The sequence below is a fragment of the Trachurus trachurus genome (assembly GCF_905171665.1).
Source record: "Trachurus trachurus genome assembly, chromosome: 15".
Lineage (NCBI taxonomy): Eukaryota > Metazoa > Chordata > Actinopteri > Carangiformes > Carangidae > Trachurus > Trachurus trachurus.
The window spans coordinates 16,146,453-16,169,260 of record NC_139906.1 but is presented as its reverse complement, the minus strand read 5'-3'; the positions used below and the strand labels follow the sequence as shown (position 1 = coordinate 16,169,260).

The 22,808-nt window shown below is 42.5% G+C and overlaps 1 protein-coding gene across 3 annotated transcripts in view; it reads right to left on the bottom strand.

Moving 5' to 3' along the window:
* Nucleotides 1-21,836, bottom strand: part of LOC310998483 (leucine zipper putative tumor suppressor 2 homolog) — a 61,873-nt gene extending 40,037 nt beyond the window's left edge. The window contains exons 1-3 of one of the 3 annotated variants that reach the window (XM_083988561.1): nucleotides 21,677-21,836; nucleotides 21,315-21,501; nucleotides 20,187-20,302 (exon numbers count right to left, since the gene is read on the bottom strand). The gene's annotated coding sequence lies outside the window, so the exon portion shown is untranslated. Of the gene's footprint in view, nucleotides 1-5,246; nucleotides 5,556-20,186; nucleotides 20,303-21,314; nucleotides 21,502-21,676 lie in introns of those variants that run through there. The other 2 variants (XM_083988560.1, XM_083988562.1) reach the window with 2 other exon arrangements.
* Nucleotides 21,837-22,808: the final 972 nt, after the last annotated feature.

The following is a 22,808-nucleotide window of genomic DNA, read 5'->3' as shown; positions in this document are numbered from 1 at the left end:
CAAGCTGCAATTTCAGCGAGTAATAGAAGTTTCTCTACAGTGTCGCCGGGGCGGTGGTGAACAAATACACAAGTGTTGAGCAAACACAGTTTGATCGGCCCACTAATGGATGTTTGGAGCAGTTGGCAGACTTCAGCACTCCTGGTTCTAATGTGTCCTGTGCCAAAGCTCTGCCCACTAATGTCCATTATACACAGACTTACTCCAATCTGCATCGATTCTGTCTCCTCTTACAGACTGTAAGGGTTTCTGGAGCCCATCTCCGCCTGCCATCTCAGCTATCAGATTCCAACAGCATTTTAATTGACCTGCAATCTACTTAGGCAAAAAAAACAAAACATGTTGAGTCTCCTTTGACACTGCAGAAAGACAGGATAATAGGCAGGCGGTGTATAAGTTCATGGGGCATTTTATCACAACTAGTTACTGAAGTCTTTAAAAGCCAAAGGGGGCAAATAACAGGCTGAGGATGACAACGGCTTCACGATGACAGAGTAAGAGCACAAGTGATCCACCCGAGTTTGTAGGACCACACCTTGGGCCTGACGAAAAGCCAGGACACGTGTCTGGGTACAGCACTTATGCCTCCATATCCTTTAGACTGGTTCGGTAAAAACACGGCAAAGCTCGATAAGAGCCATAGTCTCAAACTTAAAAGGGCAGTGTATTGATTTTACACGTAAAGGTCAGCTAACATATCATGAGGGTACAAGTCGGCCTGTGAAATAGTTGTGTGATGTCTTCTGTAGCTCCCCCTCAAAAAAACAAAAAAACAGATAATATCAGCAGGGTTATCTTGGAGTGGGCTTGAGAGTTTCACTCCCACAAGTGCCATAACTTTTCTACAAGTACAATACTAAATCACTGGAGTATCTCCAAAAGCCCCCACCCCCCCACCCCACTCTGCAGAACTGACACAACCTCCCACAGCTTGATAGACGAGCTGCTTGTAACATACTCGCTCGGTTAATTGAAGTGCTGCAGTCAGGAATGCTTCATAATCATCAAAGCCGATGCTGACTTCCTTCAGTAAAAACCTCTCTCTGCAAGGATTTCATTTTTTTCTTTCGTTTTTCTATTCATAGCAAAAATGACTGAGTTTGATTGCACTAAACAGATGTGATAATTATCATCAGTTCACAAGTGGGTGGCCTCTGCTGCAATCACTTACTCAATGAAAGGGTTTTCATTAAGTAATTGGAAAGTCAACATAATGTTCGCATCTGAAAAGCCTGGACTTAAAATGTCAGAGTGTAAACACTTGATTCATTCACTGGGGGAGATTTATGAGATTAGCAAAGAGCCTAGTAAACCTGAAATAGCTCACCTGACATTCATGTCAGAAACTCTGGGTCAGAAAAGTAAAAAATCCTGGTTTCTTCTGCTTTCAAGGCTCAGCTCGTTTTTTGCAACAGTTTCAAAACAGGGATGGATGCATTATTTATGCATCTATTTGTTTACAGAAACAATCGTCACGTGATTTTCTGATCGAGTCACACGGTGTTGGAAGTTCAGCCCTTTGACCACCCCATTTCCTAATTGACAGCAACTGTAAGAATCTAATTAACTTATTGGGACAAGACTCATTAAAAATATCTTATTAAATGCGTTAACTTGTATTTAAAAAAAAGAAGCCCTAGGATATCCTCAAATATTCAGTGCAAAAATGAAACGATATAGATTTGCAGCAGTTGGGCCAATTAAAAAGTTGTGAAATCTGTTGGAAAACAGCTAAAGGTCGTGTGAGGCACTCCGAACAAATGAAGACATATCTCATACGCTGCCAAAAAGCAATACCACATCTGTGACTGATTTGTGTGTCATGCTGCTTCATAAGTAAAACAATCCAGTGTTTAAAACTTAACAAAGAAAAAAAAATATTTGGTTTAATATCCAATTTAATTTGGAGTTTGAAAGTCATAAAGCAGTGACACAAATATCTGAGTATCTAGACTGGATCAATCAATCGATATATGTAACTAAAGATGGGCCTATGAGCAGGTGAATGATGACACTAGCCACAGAAACCAAAACCATTTTTTGTACCAAGCTGTAATCATGTTTATGTCCGCTGTCAAGTTGGACATTTTTACATGAGAGTCCATGTGTAGTTTTTAGGATGCTTTCATCTTTCAGTCTCTTGGTAAATGCACTGTGAGCACAGGAAGACTGTTCAGATGTAAACATTAAAACCTGCTCAAACTAAACTAAACACACACACTTGCTTTTAGAGGCATTGTGGTAGCAATTTGTTTCTGCTTTAACAGTGCAGACAGGTTAAAGGAGTATTTTTTCTCTAAAAGAAACTCTAAACGAACTCTGTTTTCTTCATGAGGAATGGTCTTCTGCAGGACTTTGTTTATTTCTAGTCTCAGTGAAATCTCTGGAATGCAAGTCGTTGAAATTCACCAACAAGTCGACCACATACAGTGAGTGTGCTTCATGTAAATGATGAGGAAAATGAGAACTCATTTCACTCTCAGCTTTATGACTTGGACTGCTAATTCTACGCTCCGCGCCGACCTGCATGAATAAACAGACAATTTACAGCTTTAAAATAGAAAACGCACTCAATTCATGTGCTGTATAATGTCTCAGTCAGTGACTCTGTAAAAGCTGATAGTGATGTTGTTGCTGCACTTACAGAGCAAAATGGGCCTTTACACGCAGGAAGAGAAGGGTTTCTGAAACCCAGGCAGCTACTAATTACAGTTTCATATACAGGGCAAGTCTTTGTTAGTCTGTGTGTGTACATGTGTGTGTGCGTTGAGTCTGACTGACAGCTTGTCTCCCCCCTGCTGTGCTCCTGCTCTTGTCCCGTTTTAATGGGCTGACAGCGAGAAACTCTTGACGGAAATCTCAATGACGCGCCTGCTGTTCGACACATCCACAGCCGAGGGAAGTCAGAGGCAAAAAAACCTGCATCTCAGAACCAACATCGCTCCCACGAACTGCGCCGGAGACATCGCCGAACTGCAGCACGACATCACACAGACCTGCTTGTCTGACAAGTAACTTTAAGACATGAAATGGCTCGCAGGAGGAGAGGAAAGACAAAACTAAGAAAACATCTCAGTTGAGCTCATGCTCGGCTCTCTCGGAGGAATTTCAGGGTCCCACGGTGCTTTTCACGTGAGATCTTGGCTCCTCTCAAACATATAGCAGCCTACCTACCTACAGTGGTGTTTTGATAGGAGTTTTCTGATGTGTAAGGTATTTGGGGTCCATGTTACATCATGATGGATGGCAATGGATTAAACATGCCTTCATGCTGCTTGCACGCTTTTAATCACATCCAATCAATCCATGCCATCATCATCATCATCATTGCTGCAGCAAAAATGAAATGGCAGCTCGTCATCATTTCAATCCCAGATGGCTGGAGAGGCATTTTACTAATTGAACATCACAGGTGTGGATCAGATTGCGCTCTCTCTCTCTCTCTCTCTCTGTGTATCTCTCTCAGCTCATTTATGCTGCTTCATGTGGGATTTTCCTTCACTTACGTAAGAGTTGCTCCCAAACGCACAGATGGGCCCCTGTGTGCACATTTGTGTGTTATTTTCAGCTGAGATTATCTAATGAGCAAATTAAGCCGCCACATTTCGAACAGTAGGAGGCGTGTCTTTAATGTTTCAGCATCTTCAGAGCGAGCTGGCAGATGTGCATCAGCTGCGATTGTAGCCTCCCTCCTCTAAAGCTGCGCTCTAGTTTTGACTCGCACACAAATTTGTTAACTCAATGAAAACATGAATGGAGGTTGTTGGATTTGACGGCGGTGGGGAAAGAAGAGCAGAGAACAGAGACTGTTTTAGGGATTAGATGCTGTATCAAGAGCACATTGACCATGACTTTGGTCGTGCTCTTGCTCGGCTGCCTCACACATTGCTGCCCCCCCCCCCTCGGGGCTTCTTGTCCTGTGAAGGAGCCATGTGATAAAATGATCCCTCAGCATCACACCCTCCCTCCCTCCCTCCCCCTTCTTACCCCCTCTGTCCGCCTCTTCAGCTGCTGCAATCCTCATCGTCTGACAGCTTGGTTATCACCTCCCACCACCACCAAATCCCCCCCAGCTCCCCCTTCTCTCTCTCTCTCTCTCTGCATGTGTCCTGCCACCCTCCTCCACCTCCCTCCATCAACCTCTCGCCTGTGCTGTGCTGTGCAGCGGTGACAGGACAGGATGATGCAGGGTCTCCCAGTGAGGTGGCGTGATGCCTGAGCACCAACTTTAACATCACAGAGACGTTTGTGCCACTGGCCTGTGCATATACGTAAAGATGAATATGGAGGGAGCAGCACTATTCACGAATGCATGTGCATGCATTGGATTGGTGTGCGGTTGTCTTGATGTTTGCATTCAGTCGAAGCCTTATACAAGCTGGGACGACACACAGCAGTTCAACTCATCAATCACGTGCAGGGGAGGGTGGTGTTCAGTTCACAACAGATGAGAAGGAGATGGAGAGGCGTCTCATGGCATGCTGCTGCTCCTTCAGCGTTTATATCTGCTCCTGTGGGGATTATTTATGATCCAATCAGACCCTGGACGCTTCCAGTTCAACTCAAAACTAATCCATATATTAAAGTAGGCCTTGAGAACATAAAACAAGCAGCACTGAGGTCCCTCTCTTGCCTGTGACCTTTCCAATTCCATCACATTCCCTTAATTCATCGTCTTTATCACACAAGCTGCAGAAATCAAGAGAGATCAAATGCAAGTGTGTGAGTGTGTGCATGTGTGTGTCTGTGTGTGCATTCACTGAAACAGCTGGATGGAGATAACACAGCAGTCCAGTCTCTCTCTCTCTCGCTCTCTTATCAGATCTGAGGTAAAACAGCTGAATCCAGTGCAAGACGAAGTGAAGGAACTGGCGGGCTGCTGGGAAAATTAAGTCACTGCATTCAAGTGGATCAGCCACAGATTATGCTCAAGTACTTTAATCACTCAGACAAGTCAAACTATCAGTAACCGAGAGCATCACGCAGACTAAGCCGAGCACACTGTAACTTCCTACTACCAAGCTCCATTTTAACATCACTGTCCACAAATCTCTGAATGATTTCCAAAAAATAAATAAATAATTAATAAAAAAAAATCAGCCAACATCATCAAAATAAGTTTCTCATTCTTCACCACATGGGTAAAAAAAAAAAAAAAAAAGCTCTCTAACAAAGTCAATAACTTTGCTTCAACCTTTTTGTTAAAAAGCACAAAGCCACAAAACTAAACCCACTGTTGCACTGACTCACCTTAGACAAGACGTTTCCAACCAGCCCGTGCAGCGATATTAACCTCCAACAGTCGTGAACTCAATCTCTGTGCGTGTATCCGGTCGCCTTTTCTTTTCGGTGAGGACGCAACTTTTTTTTTTTTTTGCAAAGAAAAAACCCCACAAAAAACAAACATGGACCAGCTGCGAAGAAAAAAAAAAGTCGTTTCTTCTGTGTCTTTCTTTCCTGTAGTTGTACGGTCGATTCCCGTGAACACGTCCGAGATCCGCCGCTGCTGCTCCGCTCGGCTCAGGACTGAGTGTGTTTGGTGCCGTCACCAGCAGAGCCCGGTCGGTCTGCTGCTGCTGCTGCTGCTCTGCTGCTGCTCTGCGGGGCGGGCTGAGGGCTCACTCCCTCCCTGCTCGCTCCACTACTGGTCCACAACCACAACACAACACAACAGTGAGGTTCAGGAGCAATAAGGACAGGAAGGGCAGGGACTCCGCGTCGGGGGGGTTGCGACGAGCGGTGACACGTGGTGTTTGTAGTGGCAGAGTGATTCATTTTATCTCATGTGCCTTTATGTGGTTTAATATTCTGATTTATGCCTGTATATTGAATATAGAGATGGTTTTGAGTGTAGCCATCTGTTAAAAAGGCTGAGGGAACTGGCTGCATATGGAAAGTGGCTCCTTTGGGCCCCATCCATCAGGGGCCCCCTGTTAGCCAAATGTTAATTCTGTTAGGGGTTTCCTGTTTTCTTTCTTGGCTTGAATAAAGGAAATAAAGTGGTTAAGAGTTTAGAGTAGTAGTTTAAGTAAAAGGGCCATTAGTAGGAAGTAGCCTATATATAATAGGCTACCATTAGTTTTATTTAGCCTATCATTTGACTTTTGCAATGTGCGTTAAATGCATCACAGCTCTTGTTTCATTCATTTTGTGGGGTACTCAGCTGCACTTACTGAAGCAGATTGGTCGTAGCCTACTGGATGTAGTTGCAACTGTTCAAGTTAATATTTAAGTTAAACACTGCTTAAAACACTGAAAGGTGGAAGTATCCAGCATCTGATCTGTTCTGTCAAATTTGAGAAGAATTCCTAATAAAAAAATAAATAAACAACTGTTATGTAAAGTCTTCATTGACAAAGTAAGTCCTCATAACTGGTGGTTAACCAGGTGGTTACTCCGCTCTAGCCCGCTTTGAACTCTCAGGTAGAGAGATTCCCGCCCACTGACTGCTGTCCACTTACACACCCTGGAAACACAATATGGGGTTTTCTCCTCCCTCCACAATAGACCGCCACCTGCCTGATTCATCCATGAAAGGGGAGCTGCATGAATGCTTGAATGACCTAATTTGTTTAGGGGGAATGTATGGATTGATTTCCTACAAGGTCTCAAGGTGTAAAATCCCAACCAATCAAAATCTGAGTTATCTGAGGGTCCTTATATGATGGAGAAATGGGATGCATCTTTATTACTGCCATTTCAACCAAATATCTTGGCTTGTTTGGTGAATATGTCAGTCAATCAGATTATTTTAGCAGAATATTTGGTTCTTTGCATTACAAGGTAAAAAGAAGCAGCTAAGATAAACCCTGACCCCATTTTCATTCCCAAGGCAGTTTCATTTGTTTTAGGAATTTTATAGAAGCAAAAAAAGATGTCAAGAAACATGTCAGACAAAGTCAAATCACTGACTCACTTCCCTTAAAAATACTTTGAAAAAATGACGACGGTTCAAGAAAGATGTTTTATCAGGCTCTCGGCGATTTCTTTTGCTGCTTTTAAGAAATATTTTATGAGTCTGTCTGACATTAAAGAGCTCATTAGGATGGATACATCAGTGGGGTGGCATAACGTTTTCATCGCATGTGATTTGATCAGTCACCTGCAACATTATGATCAAAACCCGCTGTAACTGTAAAGAGCTAAAATGTGGAGTAAGAAAGATTGATTTTATTTTATTTTGGAACATGGTGCAGATAAGTTGTTTAGCCTCCACCTTGTGTCTTTGATGTTTGGCCGACAGGAGCCCCAGTCGCCGCTGAACTCCAACTGACCTCCCCTCCACTGCGCACAACATACCAATTTGTTTCCTGTACCAATGCCCAGTGCGTAACCATCAGCCCCCCCCCCCCACACACACACACACACACCCGCCTCCGCCCTGACTCTCCTGCTGCTCCTCCTCTCTCCCCATCAGACTGTCAAGCACCTCTGCTCCTTTTCTTTTTCTCTATAATCCCACATCACCTACCTACAACTGTCTGTCGTTGCACCAACTGTATATGAGCTCCATCTTGTCTCTCTCTGCCATACTCAACCTCACTACCCCCCCAACCAGCCCCCACACCCCCACCCCCACTCTACCACGCCAGCCTTTCCTTTCTCAATCCTTTTCTCCTTTAAATCGTTTCCATGGTTCATTTGAACTTCAGGCTTCGGCAGCCCGCATTGCTAATATGATTTCCAGCTGAAATGAAACGTGCAAATGTGCTGCAGCCTCTCCTTATCCCCCAGTGGGGTCTCATTGGAGTTTGCATCATTAGACTGGGGTGGGTGGAGTTTTCTTTTTCTTTCTTCTCCTTCTTCTTTTTGAACTTCAGAAGATCAAAGTTGAACATTTCTGGGCCTTGTGTTTGTCCCTCATTTTCCCAGCATCACAAAAGCCCTGTTAGCTTATTGTCTTCTTACATAATATGCAAAGTGTGTGTGTGTGTGTGTGTGTGTGTGTGTGTGTGTGTGTGTGTGTGTGTGTGTGTGTGTGTGTGTGTGTGTGTGTGTACTGCTGCAGCTGTGTGCATGCTTGCACAGATCCCTGTGTGCTCAAGTGCACACAAAGAGAGAGTCCTTGCCCTTGGCAGGATGTCACCTTTGTACGAGACTGTTTATTTCATAATAACCGAGAGTGAGTGAAAGACCCTCCCTCCCAGCCATCCCACATCGCTTTTCTTTTTTTTATTGGTCACGTTTTTGCCAAAATGTTGTGTTCAGCAGTTTAGTCCTGAGGATGAACACACATTCATTTTCCCCAGAGGATTACCTGTAATAACTTTGATGCTCCTCTGACCTTTCCGACAGCACCGTGATGATGTTGACATTTTGTTTTTGATTCTTTGGTTGTAAAATATCCCAGCCATTATTGGATGGATTCCCATGAAATCTTGTGCACATATTCATGTTCCCCAGTGGATGAAGAGTAATAACTTTTATGATCCCCTGACTCTAACTCCAGACATTATGTAACAACATTTGCCTCCTCACTTCAGCTGTTTATTTCTTGTTCAGCTGCTCTAGTACAATCTAAGTGTAGCTACAATATACAGTACACACATGCTGTGATAGTCAAGTACTTCTACGCCTCCAGCAGCTCTATGAGAGCAAGCGTAGGGCTCCCAGAGGGGGGGCTCTGAGAAACAACCCAACTGATACATCTCACACACAGTTTGGTGTTAACAGCTTCATAAAACAAGATGAAACAGATTAATGGAGAATTCCTCACGCTCATGCCTCTGCAGAAATAATACACTGCGAGCCTTTGTTTCCAATCCGCTTTGGTCTGTCTATCCGTAGATGTCTGTGTGAAGGCTCAAAGCCTGGATCATATGACTCACACATGCTCTGTCCCCTCAGGGTCTTCACCCACCACCAGACACTTGACCGAAGCCCCGCCCCCCAGTCTCAACATGATTCAGAGATATCAAAAAGCACCCAGCTTCTAAAATTATTCACGAGAACCTGATGACGTCCTTCTTCTAGAGTATAAGTGCATCACTTGTTTTTTTGTTTTTTTTTAACATCCCAACATAAAGCTCTCTTTACTTGTTCAACCTTTGTGTTTAGTGACTCATGCATAGTTTATGCCTCATTTGCCATGTGGATGAATTTTAGCTGTTCAATAAACAATGAAGCTCAAAGTGTGCCCATGATGAATCTCCAAAAACAAAACAACACCGTGGGATTTTGAATAATGCCATTCTCTTTGTTTAGGCCCTTTAAAAAAAAGGGACTCCGGCATCTTTGTCATGTTCCCAATTAGGGCCCTCCAATCTCGTCCAGCGCTCTGTGGAGGTTTATTTACATATTTCCATAATGGCCGAATCGGGAGAGTGCAGTGTAGCATGAAACACTTTATTCCCTCGGATTCCCGCTCTGGTTTGAGCCTGCAAGCTCATCCAATATTGAATTCTTTGTCTACAAGGAGAATCAGTGTGGCTGGGAAGCAGAGAACTGGGGCAGAAAACAGCTTCATCTCTGTTTTGATACTGCTGTCTGTTCAGAGCCTCTCGCGTCTTTGCTGTCAAGGTTGGTCTTGTAAACCAATATGACAGCCCAGTTCCTATCTAATTCAGTGAAACACACACAGTCAGGGCTATAACGGCGTAAAGTCACTCAAACCATGCGCAGACAATGATTATTTAATACGGTTATTCTACACTTTCTCATTAGTAATGTGTCTGCGCAACAAAAATAACCACATTGATAATTTATTCACTTGCCAGCCACCTCTTTTGATCCTCTGTTTATTCCCCCTCTGATGCACTTTCATACATTTTAATCAACTGTCCCATATGTTCACCCATCCCCAGCTACAGTGGCACTGTAGCCCAACTCTGACCTCAACGAGACCCTGACATACGAGGAAGATATTATTGCTACTCATGTTAAATGCATAAATGCAACCACAACATGTTTAGAAAGACAATTGTGTACTTGTGAAATTGCTCTGACTGCATGAAAGTCACACTCTCTGTTTGCATCACTGTATGAATCAATGGATGCATTATTTCATATTTTCCAGTCAAGGTCCTCCAAACAAGACACTGTTAGCCTATATAAGCAGGACCTGAAGCTATTGTTCTCCATGGAATAAAACCGACCCTGTGGTCATATCCATGTTTCAGGAAGCCACATTCTTTTTTCTAAATTTAAACACTACTAACATATCCTGTGAATACAAAAGATCCCCACAAAGTGACATAAAATTCGACTTAAAAACATTTTGAAAATGAGGACATGTGGAATTGTTCCACATTTAAAGAAGTTCAGTCTCTAATATAATATATTTTCAAAAAGAGACATTACATTTCTAGATCTTTTATTTGTTTTGGCGCACATTTTTCTGGTTGAATACACGTAAATGATGTGACCTAATGTTGGCATTTCAACTGCAGTGACATCCCTGTAGTAGGCTAGTGTGTCATACCAGAAAACCTGGAAACACTAAGGTTGGACTTTTCCTTTTGACATTCAAAATTCAGTCAGGAAGAATCATCTTAACTTCTTCTCTATCACGGTCATGAACACACTGCTCTCTTCCCATATGACATGTGTAACACAACCCACAGATGGATGCCATGAGGTTTTACTCACTCAGTGGATGTGAATGTAACTCTGGGGAACGTAGGGCATTGCTAAAGTTGAAGTGCCCTTTAAGTAACGCTATCTTGAAATCATCCCTATTCTTACCTCTCTGTGATGTGAATACACTCTGCGCACCGTGAGCACTAATCACAGCGGAGCAGGTTTGCAGGCCACCAGATTAACGCTAACTACCTCCTGTAGCCAACTCTGCTTCTCAGCCTCAACCTCCAGATTCCCTTTTTTTTCAGGCTCATTTTTCTCGCTGAGCTGAAAATGGGATGCCAAGAGCAATCCTCCCTGGATTATTTAAACAGCTACTTCAAAGGGGAGGAATTATAATCCTACTTTATTGATATGGGAGGAAAAAAAACAAGTAAATGTCATAGTAACTAGAGAGAAGCTGCCACAGACATATTTGGACATGCAGAGTGTGAGCATGGGATAAGTGCTTTTAGATTTAAGGTTTAATTTCTTTATGTAGCATAAAACGGCAGGTTGAGTTGACTTAATCTTACTCTCCGTTCATACTAGAGACTTCACGTGCATAATATGCATACACACTGACATGATCTTGGTGGTACAGTATATTTAGGAATATATTTTACTGCACTATAGCGTAAAGAGACTATAGTGAACATAACTTCCTCAGTTCATTAGTGTCCTGAAGTTGCTGCAGCATCTCATGCAGCAGCATCTTAATCTCAGATGCTTATGCAAGATTTATTCCCCTCCCACATTTCTGCATGCATTGTGTTTTCACACACACACACACACACACACACACACACACACACACACACACACACACACACACACACACACACACACACACACACACACACACACACACACACACACACACACAAACACAGTGCAGCACTGCATGCAGGAGAGAGTCTATGGTATTATGTGCTGTCAAGGGAGCCGTAGCCTACTGGAAGTGTTTGTTCACAGATCACATACATGGCAGGCAAATAGAAAAGAAATGGCCTGACCTTTCCCTATGGAGTGCCCATAAATGTCACCAGTGTCACAATTACTCACACACACAAAATCACACGCAAGCACCCCAGCTGATGAGGCCAGTTAATGCTCACATGCACAGTGACTGTTGTTTAGTTTACAGTTTTGTATTTTCAACAAAATTAAACCATGCTGTGCTCTTATTTCTCCTGGTAGGAGTACTGAGCCTGATTAAAGCATGCATGTGTGTGTCTGTGTTAGTAGTTAGTAGTAAGTGGCAGTGAATTATGCCGCACGTGTCCCCGAGAACTCAGTGCAGATGGTTATTTTAGTCAGGCGAAGGCTGCAGGCAGCTCACTGTCATGTTGTGTAAATCTGGCTACGGGAAAATGGGTCCATCCCTGCAGGTTAATGATGAGATTACTGCACATTTGAGGAATGGTGAATGAGAACACTGGAGAAAAAAAAGAAACTAAAGTTACGTAACATTCTGCAAAGTTGTTGTGATTTTACATACTGCAAACCCTTGTAATAAGTTTCTGCTCATTGCCATCAGCGCCGCGTGAATAACAGCATTTTGTGCCTCACTGACCTCAGTGGATTCAAACATTTCTGACCTTTAAAATGTCTGAATCAGGACCAGATGCATTTGTCCACCGACCTTAATACATTTCTTCACTTGACTCCAATTATAAATCCAACATGCAAAATTTTACACTGTATATACGGTTTTGCTTTTTTTTTTTTTTTTTTTTTTTACATTTTACATTTAGCATTTTTTTTTTGTATTTTACATGATTTCAAATGGTACAACATGTGCTCCAGGGTTGTGACATGTTGGAGGATGGACAGTGACATGTTGATAGTTGGTAACTCATTGCTTCCTGCCACAACAGGCCACCAGCATGTTTCTAATATCAGAACAAGTCAAGGACATGGCAGCAGGACGGCACAGCTCTTAAATCACCTCCACACACCTTTTCACACTGTCACATGTGTGAGGATCACAACACAAAGAGTTGGCGATTCTGTCCCTGCACTCATTCACACCACATACAGTATAATATCATACTTGTAATACTTGAAAATGTCTCTTCGCACATGCAGACAGATGCACGGCGGCGCTGAAAACAGAATGAGGGGTCTTAGTTTGAAACAGCAGCTGTGGAAATGTCTGGATTGGCTGAGGTGATGCAAACAGCGTGACTGTCTCCAGACACTCAGCAGATGTGCGTAAACACACACATACACACACACACACACACGCATGCACACACAGCCATTCATCTAGACAGTGCGCCCAGCTAACGCCATGGTAGTTGCCATAAATGTTGTCGCAGAGTCCTTGAACCCTGAGCAACACAAGTGTGAGTCATGCGTAGCTATTTTGTTTTTCACAGCAGGCGGATGCACAAAGTGTGTTTATGTCCATCTCTCTTTCTGTATGTGTGTATTGAAATGACATTGAAATGGAGTGGAGGCTGCCTTTCAAATTAAAGACTCAGGTTCAAACCTCCTGCCAAAGTAATGCAAGAACATGTCCTGTACCTGACCCTGACCTTTGACCTGGCGCGACTCAAAACATAATGTATGCACTGGGATCGGTAAAGTGATTTGTTAATTTAACACAAACATTTGGATAATGTGTATGCGTTCTAGCCTGACAAGCCAGACTATATCATTAAAATGTATAGTCTGGTAACGACCGGTAGACCTCGGCTCAATCCAGGGGGCAGGATGAAGGCTGTCTTTCAAACTGCCTCTGCACGCAATAGGGTAGCGCTACGACCAATCAGAGCAAAGAGCAGGATGAAGTTAGCCTGACAAGCCAATTAAAATGTATGTTGTCATCGCGTTAAGCACGCCCAACGACTCTCTAAACAGATAGAGCGCTGTGATTGGTGAACACAATCGGTGTTCGAGACTCAAAAAGTTCCTATGACTCATTTCTAGACCCACCTACGGAGCAAATATATTTGCTGCCGCTAGGATGCGTCTAGATTTCTAGGCTATATGCGTTCATCATTACCAGAATGTTTAGCACATATAAGGGATTTCTGCCTGATAAGTCTGAAAGGAAAGTGTAAAAGGGGAACTATATGCAAATCCGGTCGCTTATCCACTGTTTTGCTAACCCTCCTCCTGGCCATGTGCATTTGTTTTCTATATCATATACGTATTACAATGTGTATATTTGTGTGGTCTTATCTGTCATAAACAAGAGATTACGGGTGACGGGGCGGATGACGGGGCATGTTTTTGTCGTGGTGCCGCAGAGACGAGAGCTGGGACACCGGGTTGGTAGCACTGATCTTGTAAGGTGTTCGGCCAAGAGGCGCTAGGTGGAAGGTAGAGAGCCTCCATTCTCCCTCGTAACAAGTTACAAGTCATTTACATATTTAACCATCACAATTGGTAAAAAATCTGCATACTTCCTCTTTAAAGTAAGTCGTAGTAGCCTATGTATCTTCAAAAGAAGCACTTTGACACCCACAAATGTATTGTTCAGATCTATGTTGGGTCAAAGTGTAAAAAACGTGGTTGCTATCATTCAAATGTTAATCCATCTGATAACTGTTGAGACATTTCACTCAAATTAAACGCAAATTAACTTGACTTAACTTGACTTAACTTGAGAAAAAGTGAAGGGAAGTGAAGCGGTCATCATCTGCTTGGAAACCAGAAATATCTGCAAAATTTGTCAAACCTTCTTGTAGATGTTGAGATATTTCCATCTGGACCAAAGCAATGGACCAAAACTGGCAGCACACTGGCTCACATGGCTTTAAAGCTCATGTCAGGCCCTGAGACTTGTAGGTTATTAGATACATGGATTATTCATGAGACAATGAAACAGTGTCGGTGGACGGCTGGAGGCGCCAAAGCCATTCAGGAGCATCCTCGAAGACTGCAATGTGCAATGTGAAAGTGAAGGAAAAGTGCACAAGCCCGAATTTATGAATGTGGATAATTTTGTTGCATAATAAAAGAAAACTGATTCTGTTCTTTGTGAATCTTTAAAGTTCAAAACTGCACTAGACAAGAGTTTCAGGATGGTTTGGAGCAAAAATAAAGTGGACTGAGAGTTAAGAGGCACAAGTGAGAGGTAGAGAAAAGGCCAGAAGAGCGAGGGATGACAGAAGAGGAGAGGAAAGTGAGTACACTACACTAATGTGGGGAGACAGGACCAGTCTGGGGAGCATCTGTTTTTAGAGTCTCTAAACTCTGCTCTCCATCCATCCTTTTCCTCCTGACCCTTTTTGTTTTTTTAATCCATTTTTTTTCTTTCTTTCGCATTTTTACGATGGCATCTCTCAGAGTCCCTCTTTTATTTTGTATTTGTGTCCACGCTGTGTTTTCCCATAAAGAAAAACAAAGATCAGGGGCTTCTCTCCCTCAGGACATGGATAAGGGCGAGAGGAGACAGCGAGGCTGCAGTTCTTTCTCGACAGCCCAGGGTCAGACGAGGCTGCTCTATTTAATGGCAAAAGGCTATAAAAATATTGAAGTGTTATTACAATGGGGGGGCTGAGAAATAATTCAAAGCATGTGTGTGTGGACCATTATTACATAAGAGATTAGCATTTGCAAAGGAAGAAGCGGGGCGGGTCTGAATGCAGAAACAAGGATTGGAAAGGAATGAGGGGAGGTTTTAGTCTCCTCGTTTATTTCTCATTGCCATTCAAGTGGGAGGAAATCTGGAGATGATTTGAGGTCAATCAACTTCAATCACACAACAGTGGTTCATGAATTTAGGAATTATTTAATAGCTGCTGGAATTCAGCCACTTGAACTCTGCTCTGTGTAAAAATGAAGGAGTTCTCGCCAAGTCATGCATACGTCCTCCAATTTTCGGTGAACAACAGCAGAGTTTCTGGTGGGACGCGCTTGTCATGCTCCTCCCACGTCCTCCACTGAACCCCACAGCTATTTTGTTCTGTTTGCCCAGGACTTGAAGGCTCCAAGTGGCCTCTCTGGACGACTACATCATTTCATCTTCATAGTACTTCACATGAGGCGGCCTGGGAGAGTGTAAAAAGAACATATTCATGTAGTTACTGAGGCCCCAGGGTCGACCCTGGGTTCATTTAACTGCAACACCAGAGAAACTTACATCAGCCGCGATCAGGAAGGAAAGAGAGAGGAGAGCTCAGGAAGGAAAGAGAAGAAAACGTCTCAGTCCAGTGCTGCACTAATATCAACCCAAGAGACTGTTTGACCTTCACTTTCAGAGCAAAAAAAAAAAAAGAAACATAGTAAAAACACAAGCAGCAGCAACAACCGGGGCCATTTTTCAGAAAAGTAACTCACAGCCACTCGCTCTGCTCAGTCACATTTCTCCTCAATCCCTCCTCTAACGTTTAATGTGAGCCGCGCTAATGCAGGACCATCCCCACAGATCCCTGCTGTGATTAAGGTTGATAGCTTTTCTGCTTCCTCATAAAAATAGATGGATCTCCAGCGAAGTATGATGGTTGTTCCCATTAGCCACTTCACTAACTGCATCATTGGTTATTCGACCAGGTATTGATGATATTGCAACTGCTGCAATGCAGATCTCACAGGAACATGCATCACTGAGCCTGAAATGAAGGTAACAAGTGGATTCACAAGCACGTGCGCGCACACACACACACACACACACACACACACACACACACACACATACACAAAGTCATTAATTGTTCCCTGCTGACTGGACACCTGGTACTGTTTCTATTAATCAATCACTAGAGCAGTGATACCCACACAGGTCTCTTTATTATTCTGTGCTGCAGTTTGGGGTGTGTGTGTGTGTGTGTGTGTGTGCGTATCATTTCCTGCTGGTGCTATGCTGTCGTTTTGCATATGTGTGTGTGTGTGTGTGTGTGTGTGTGTGTGTGTGTGTGTGTGTGTGTGTGTGTGTGTGTGTGTGTGTGTGTGTGTGTGTGTGTGTGTGTGTGTGTGTGTGTGTGTGTCTGAACTGGGTCAAACCCCTCTGTTGCCTCTCAGATAGTCTACTGGGAGATAAACACAGAGCGATGAGCTTTAATCCAGGATTGGAGCAGGATCCCCTAACTCAATTAAACATCTCTGTCTTGCAGGACACACACACACACACACACACACACACACACACACACACACACACACACACACACACACACACACACACACACACACACACGTTAATTACATCTAACTAGGAACTCAAACTGACCCAACTAAACTAACAGTGCCCTATCTCAACCCTTCACATTTGGTTACACACATTCATGCACCATGTCACACACACAAACAGTGAGGGTATTAAAACTGATATCTCCATGTCATCTGTGCCCTACTCTGTTGTCTGTGTGTGATGTAACACCACTCTGCCACAGATTGTGTCTTTGGGTCTAATACTGTGTCCTCAACACTAATGTCACTTTGTAATAAAGTAGTAAGCACGGCAGTGTTGTACATGGACCTGAGTAATGTTTGAGATTATTCAGTTATTTCTTTTCTTTTCTTTTTTTTATTCATCAAAACCCAGCTCAGCCTGAGGTTTACCTACTTGCTCGTTCTGGAGCTCTTGTCTCTCGTAAGGGGTTTTCATTAGCAGACTGCGTTTCACTCTCTGAATCTATGTGGCCTGAATTCCCCTTTTTGAAATATCTGCCAGTCTCTTCCCAGCGGTCTCAGTGAAAAATCAGACAGTAAAATTCAACACATAAACCTGCCTACATTCACAGTTTGCTGCAAAACCTGATAAAGTTACTATTATCACCAGGCAATCCAGGACAGATGCTCATAGTTTCAGCTGATTATTGTACGCCAGCTAGAACAATGATTACCTTTACTGAAATACATGATCGATCATACTATTTTTGTACTTTTACTTTCAGCAGCAAGTAAATGCAGGATGCTCACTTGTATGACTGTCATGGTTTGTCCTTAGGTCCTGTTTTATTTTGAAGTTACTGTCTTATCTTCTGTGCTCTTTCTCTCTCATGTGATTACCTAACATGTCTCACCTGGGTTGATTTCCCACCTGTGCCTTGTTTCTCCTTTTTTAACCTCTGTGTTTACCTATTGTCTTTGTCGGATCGTCTGTGTTGATGCCTGTTGATGCCTGTTGTCCATGTCCTGTATTCCTATGTTCCCATGTTTTTCTCTGTGTGTTCCTTTGGTTACTTTTGTAAATTAAATAAAATGTTTTAATTCACCCACCTATGTTATGTTATGTTATGTTATGTTATGTTATGTTATGTTGTTATGTTATGTTATGTTATGTTATGTTATGTTATGTTATGTTATGTTATGTTATGTGATGTGATGTGATGTGATGTGATGTGATGTGATTTGATTTGATTTGATTTGATTTGATTTGATTTGATTTGATTTGATTTGATTTGATTTGATTTGAAAATCTTTAATGTCCCCGAAGGGCAATTTGGTTTGCAGCAAAAGTTCAACACAGTAGAGCTCACATAGCACACACATGACACAATAAATACATATAAATACTAATGTTATGTTATGTTATGTTATGTTATGTTGTTATGTTATGTTATGTTATGTTATGTTATGTTATGTTATGTTATGTTATGTTATGTTGTTATGTTATGTTATGTTATGTTATGTTATGTTATGTTATGTTATGTTATGTTATGTTATTTGATTTGATTTGATTTGATTTGATTTGATTTGATTTGATTTGAAAATCTTTAATGTCCCCGAAGGGCAATTTGGTTTGCAGCAAAAGTTCAACACAGTAGAGCTCACATAGCACACACATGACACAATAAATACATATAAATACTAATGTTATGTTATGATATGTTATGTTATGTTATGTTATCACATATTACTAATTCACTGTTAAGTGCTGAATGAGGTTACCACAAGAGAGATTTTGAAACAAAAATAAACACACACTGATTGAATGTGAGTGTGACAGAAGATGGCTGTCAGACCGGTGTCTCCTCCACTCACCATCACTGTTATTCAGAAACGTCAGGAGAAAAGATTATTCAGGAGAAATAATTTGACAGCGTATTGACACCAGCAACATGTGCCTCCAATGAATGGTGGGACAAAATGATGGAGAGAGTTGAGAATTGGTGCCAGTCAGCAGAAATAACACACACACATGCCTGCGCCCACACATACACACACACACACACACACACACACACACACACACACACACACACACACACACACACATAATATCTGACTCCTTCATTCACCCTAAACAAGAATGACACTGAAACACAGACAAGTGTTCCCGTCGCTGGAGCCTGAAATTGCCTTTCCTTCCTGCTGTTGATTGTGTTTCACACTCAGTGAAACAAGAGCTGGGACCCCATGACAGATTCAATGTGCGTGTGTATGTGTGTGTGTGTGTGTGTGTGTATCAAGTCTTACTCATTTACGCTCACACCAGTTTGAAAGCGTTTGATATTGGGCTTGGAAGATTGAATTTATGTATGGGTGGTGTACGCACCATTCAACATTGGAGCTTTCCAGTCAGTTAACCAGCCACCTGCTTCACTTCTCCAGTTAGGGAGGTGGAGTCTCGAGGCTGAACTACGCTGCAAATAAGGTTAAACTTAATGGCAAATTAATTTATCTGCAACACTATGTACTTACTAACAATCACTTCCTCTCTCATTAGAGGAGTTTTACTTCTATCGCCCTCCTTCTGTACTGATTGCTCCTTCACAGCCAACACACACTTAAAGAAGATTAATGGATTAAGGGCCATAGTTAGATCTATGAGCAATAAAACAAAGTCCAGCATGACTTGGTGTTACCAGTTGCTCATAGTAGCTTATGTAAACCAGTACTTTTGTCTAAATATCATTGTAACATGTTGCTGAGTCAGTTTAGTGGCTTTTCCCCACTTGTGCTTTTCACTGCTGGAAGCATTTATGCATGCAAATGTGATATTTAAAGCTTATTCTGCTGATAACACTTATGTGCTGTTTATGCAGTACATTCCTGAGCAATAAAGTTTTACTTTTGTTGATTATTTTTCATTTGGAAATTCTCTCTTTGTTTAGATAAAAAATGTTGGATTTGCTTCTTCCACCCCTTGTGTCACTGAGTTGTGTTGTTTTGCTATTCAACACTGCCCTGCAATTGTCACTTGTTGCTGCACCGGCTGCAAAACAACATGTCTCATTTTTGGTGCTTTCCTTATTTATTCTTAAACTCTGAGCTCTGATTGTGTGTGAAATCTTTTCCAAATACAAAACTGAGTTCCCTCATAGTGACAATGGTTGATGTAATGTTTAATTTCTTGTATTCCCTGAGGGGCATTTTCTATTCGGGCAGGAAGGTCAGAGGTTTCGGTTCTGCTATGGAACGGCGCCTCTGGAGCTGGCAGGAGCTCAGCGCCACTGTTGTTCACTGACACATTCATCAGACTGGACACTTGCTGACATGAAGGATGGATGCCAGGTTTTGTGGGTCAAGGGCGGTCTTTCACTCACCATTGCCAACCTGCAGCCTAGTTTTATTTTGCCAGATGGGGTTTGTGTTTGCCTTATAGGGAACGGTCACACAATCCAAGGAAATCATCTCAGGCTTATCTGCCATAATCTGAATGAATCTCATGAAGGAAAAATAAATCTTTAGCTGTGCCATTCAGGTTGAAACAAAGTCTTTTTCCTCACTTACTGAGAACGTATGACCCACGTCTGTGCCACAGTCCAGCCTTATTTCAAACATATAGAGAGAGGTAATCCTGCTCCTGCAGCCCAGATGTCATCCAGCAGGCAGGCGGGGAAAGCTTTAGTCAAGTAGGAAAACTCACAGTTAATAGTAATACACATCCAGGACACACAATTAGATCACATACATCTCAGATTGTTTTGTCTCCTTCAGATTATCTCCCCAGATGTCTGACCTCAGACTTTGCAGTGTGTTCATGATGACATAGAAAAAACTATTTAAAATGAATAAATGTGCTGGATTCAAAGGAAAATGTTTCTATTTATAGACTCATTTTACAACATTCGATCTTATAGTCTAGTATATTTGCTATTGATTTGACAGTTCATAGTGGGTGAATGGTGCTATGAGGATTTTCCATAAGCAGACTGGCTGTGACCTCCAGTGGTGCACAGCAGAAGTGCATTTGAGGTTATTGCAAATAAAGAAATCACTAGGTGGCGCCACTGGTGTGATAATAAGGTGTCAGGGAGTGAGATCAGTGTCCAAAGGGTAGAACAGTTCAAAGCCATAGAAAACACACACATACTTAAACACCCACACACATACACACAGAGAGAAACACACTAATTACTGAGTAACACGCAATGAACATACAAGCGCAGCATGGAGCAAAACTCCCTAGGGCCCGGTTTAAAATGAGTGCTCTCTTCTGTTTGTCTAGTTTGAAACATCAAAGGCAAACACGATATGAGCGCCAAGCTGGAGGATGTTTACACACTATCAATATTTCCAAAGTCCAAAAGTCAAAGATCAGACACTTTGTCCCTGACACAGCAGGCAGGATATTTGTCTCAGCGGCCGTTGGTCTGTGAATCCTCTTTACATCTGCATACAGCAGCTGTGCAGCCGTCTGCGTTGGTCAGGATTAGTTTAATTGTTAGATATGATGAGAAGGGAGAGGAAGAACATGAAAGAAGAAGCTAGTATCAGTGTTAGTACTCACACAGTTTCAAGTGAAACTGCAGTGAGCTGCAATCAAAACATCCATCTGCAGTGAAATCTCTGGAACATTTGCGAAACTCGGATGCTGTGATGAGTAAGTGTGTGTGTGTGTGTGGGTGTCTCACTGAGAATGTAGTCGTCAAGCTGATCGTCCAGGTGACTAGGACACGGCTACCTGGGTGTGTCTCTGCGTCCTCCCCAGTGGCCACAGCTCTGATTTCCTTCTCCTGTTACTTCCTCCTGCGTAAACACAAAGCCACAGGGCACTCGTTTGTTTTGAGAAATCTCCTTTTGCATTGATTCTGTTGGCTGCTGGAAATAACAGACAGAAAACATACTCAATTTACCACTTATTGTCTTATCTCACATTTGAATATGAGCAATAAAGCTGTGTACATGCAAGATTGTTGATTTTAAACTCTTGTAATCAACCCAGTTCATTCACAAGGGTTCCTGGAACAAATCTCATAGTATTGCACAGGTTTACCTGGTTTATCTGCATCCTGTCTGACTTTGACAGGCATGTGTCTTGTCTCCGGAAACAGTGACAGACAGACAGTGAGCTGGTCAGGCCGTGTGGAGGAGGCAGATAAAGGTTTGATTGATATGGAAGTGTTGGGTGTGTGACAGCAGAGGCGCGTGGCTTTTCTGGTGTCAAACCGGTCCGGGAGGAGGCAAAATGCTGCTTGTTTGAATGAACCAGCAACAGTATCTGTTTGTTTTGGGGGAAAGAAAAGTGCAGTGTGACACACTGCTTTGTCAGTTTAACAGACAGGCTTTCCATAGTAGTGACAAGCTCTGCACACAGAAATGACACTGTACTCAGTGTTTTCATTAAATCTACACATGGAATGGATGCACACTTTTGGTTTTGTTTATCCATTTTATTTGGATGTGAGACCACAGTGAAGGACTTAAAGACGACACTGTTGCCTCGTCCCAGCTGCTAAGCTGTACTGTACTTCACCATAGGCTCCAGATCCTCTTAATTCATCCGGACTGTCAGACAACCTAATACCACATCCAGTCTGTCCGTGTGATATTTTCAAAGCAGCAAAGATTCAGGCATCAAATGGAGATTGGTGGGATGTCAGCTGGAGGTTTGATGGGCACGTGTGGGGAAAGAGTCGGTTAGAAGTTAACCTTTGGACATGAAACATGAGACGTCAAGCAGTGTGTATTTGGCAGTTTTGCACAATAATGGATAGATAATCACCAGGAAGCTGTTTGCCTGTTCTCCAGGTTTAATGCTTTTGTCCCCTGATACATATGACATTTGCCATGACTGTGATTTAATCAGGTCACACTCACTTGGTTATAGGTGTGTCGGTTAGTTCCTTATCAAATCTTCTTGGACAAACATGAAAACACTGCTGCTGATGTGTAATGGAGAATGAAGAACAACAGAGAAACCAGGCAAAGAAGAGGAGTGGGAGCCACACCGATATGCGATATGATTCCTACACCTCCCAACACTTTCTACTCTCACTGAAGGTTACCTTGATATATGATTAATGTCTGGAAGCTAAAATCTTTTTTTTTTCCATCCTCGTCTGTCAGGGCCCTTTCATCTATCTCTCCTGGGATGGTATTTATCAAATATCTACAGCCTGGATTCA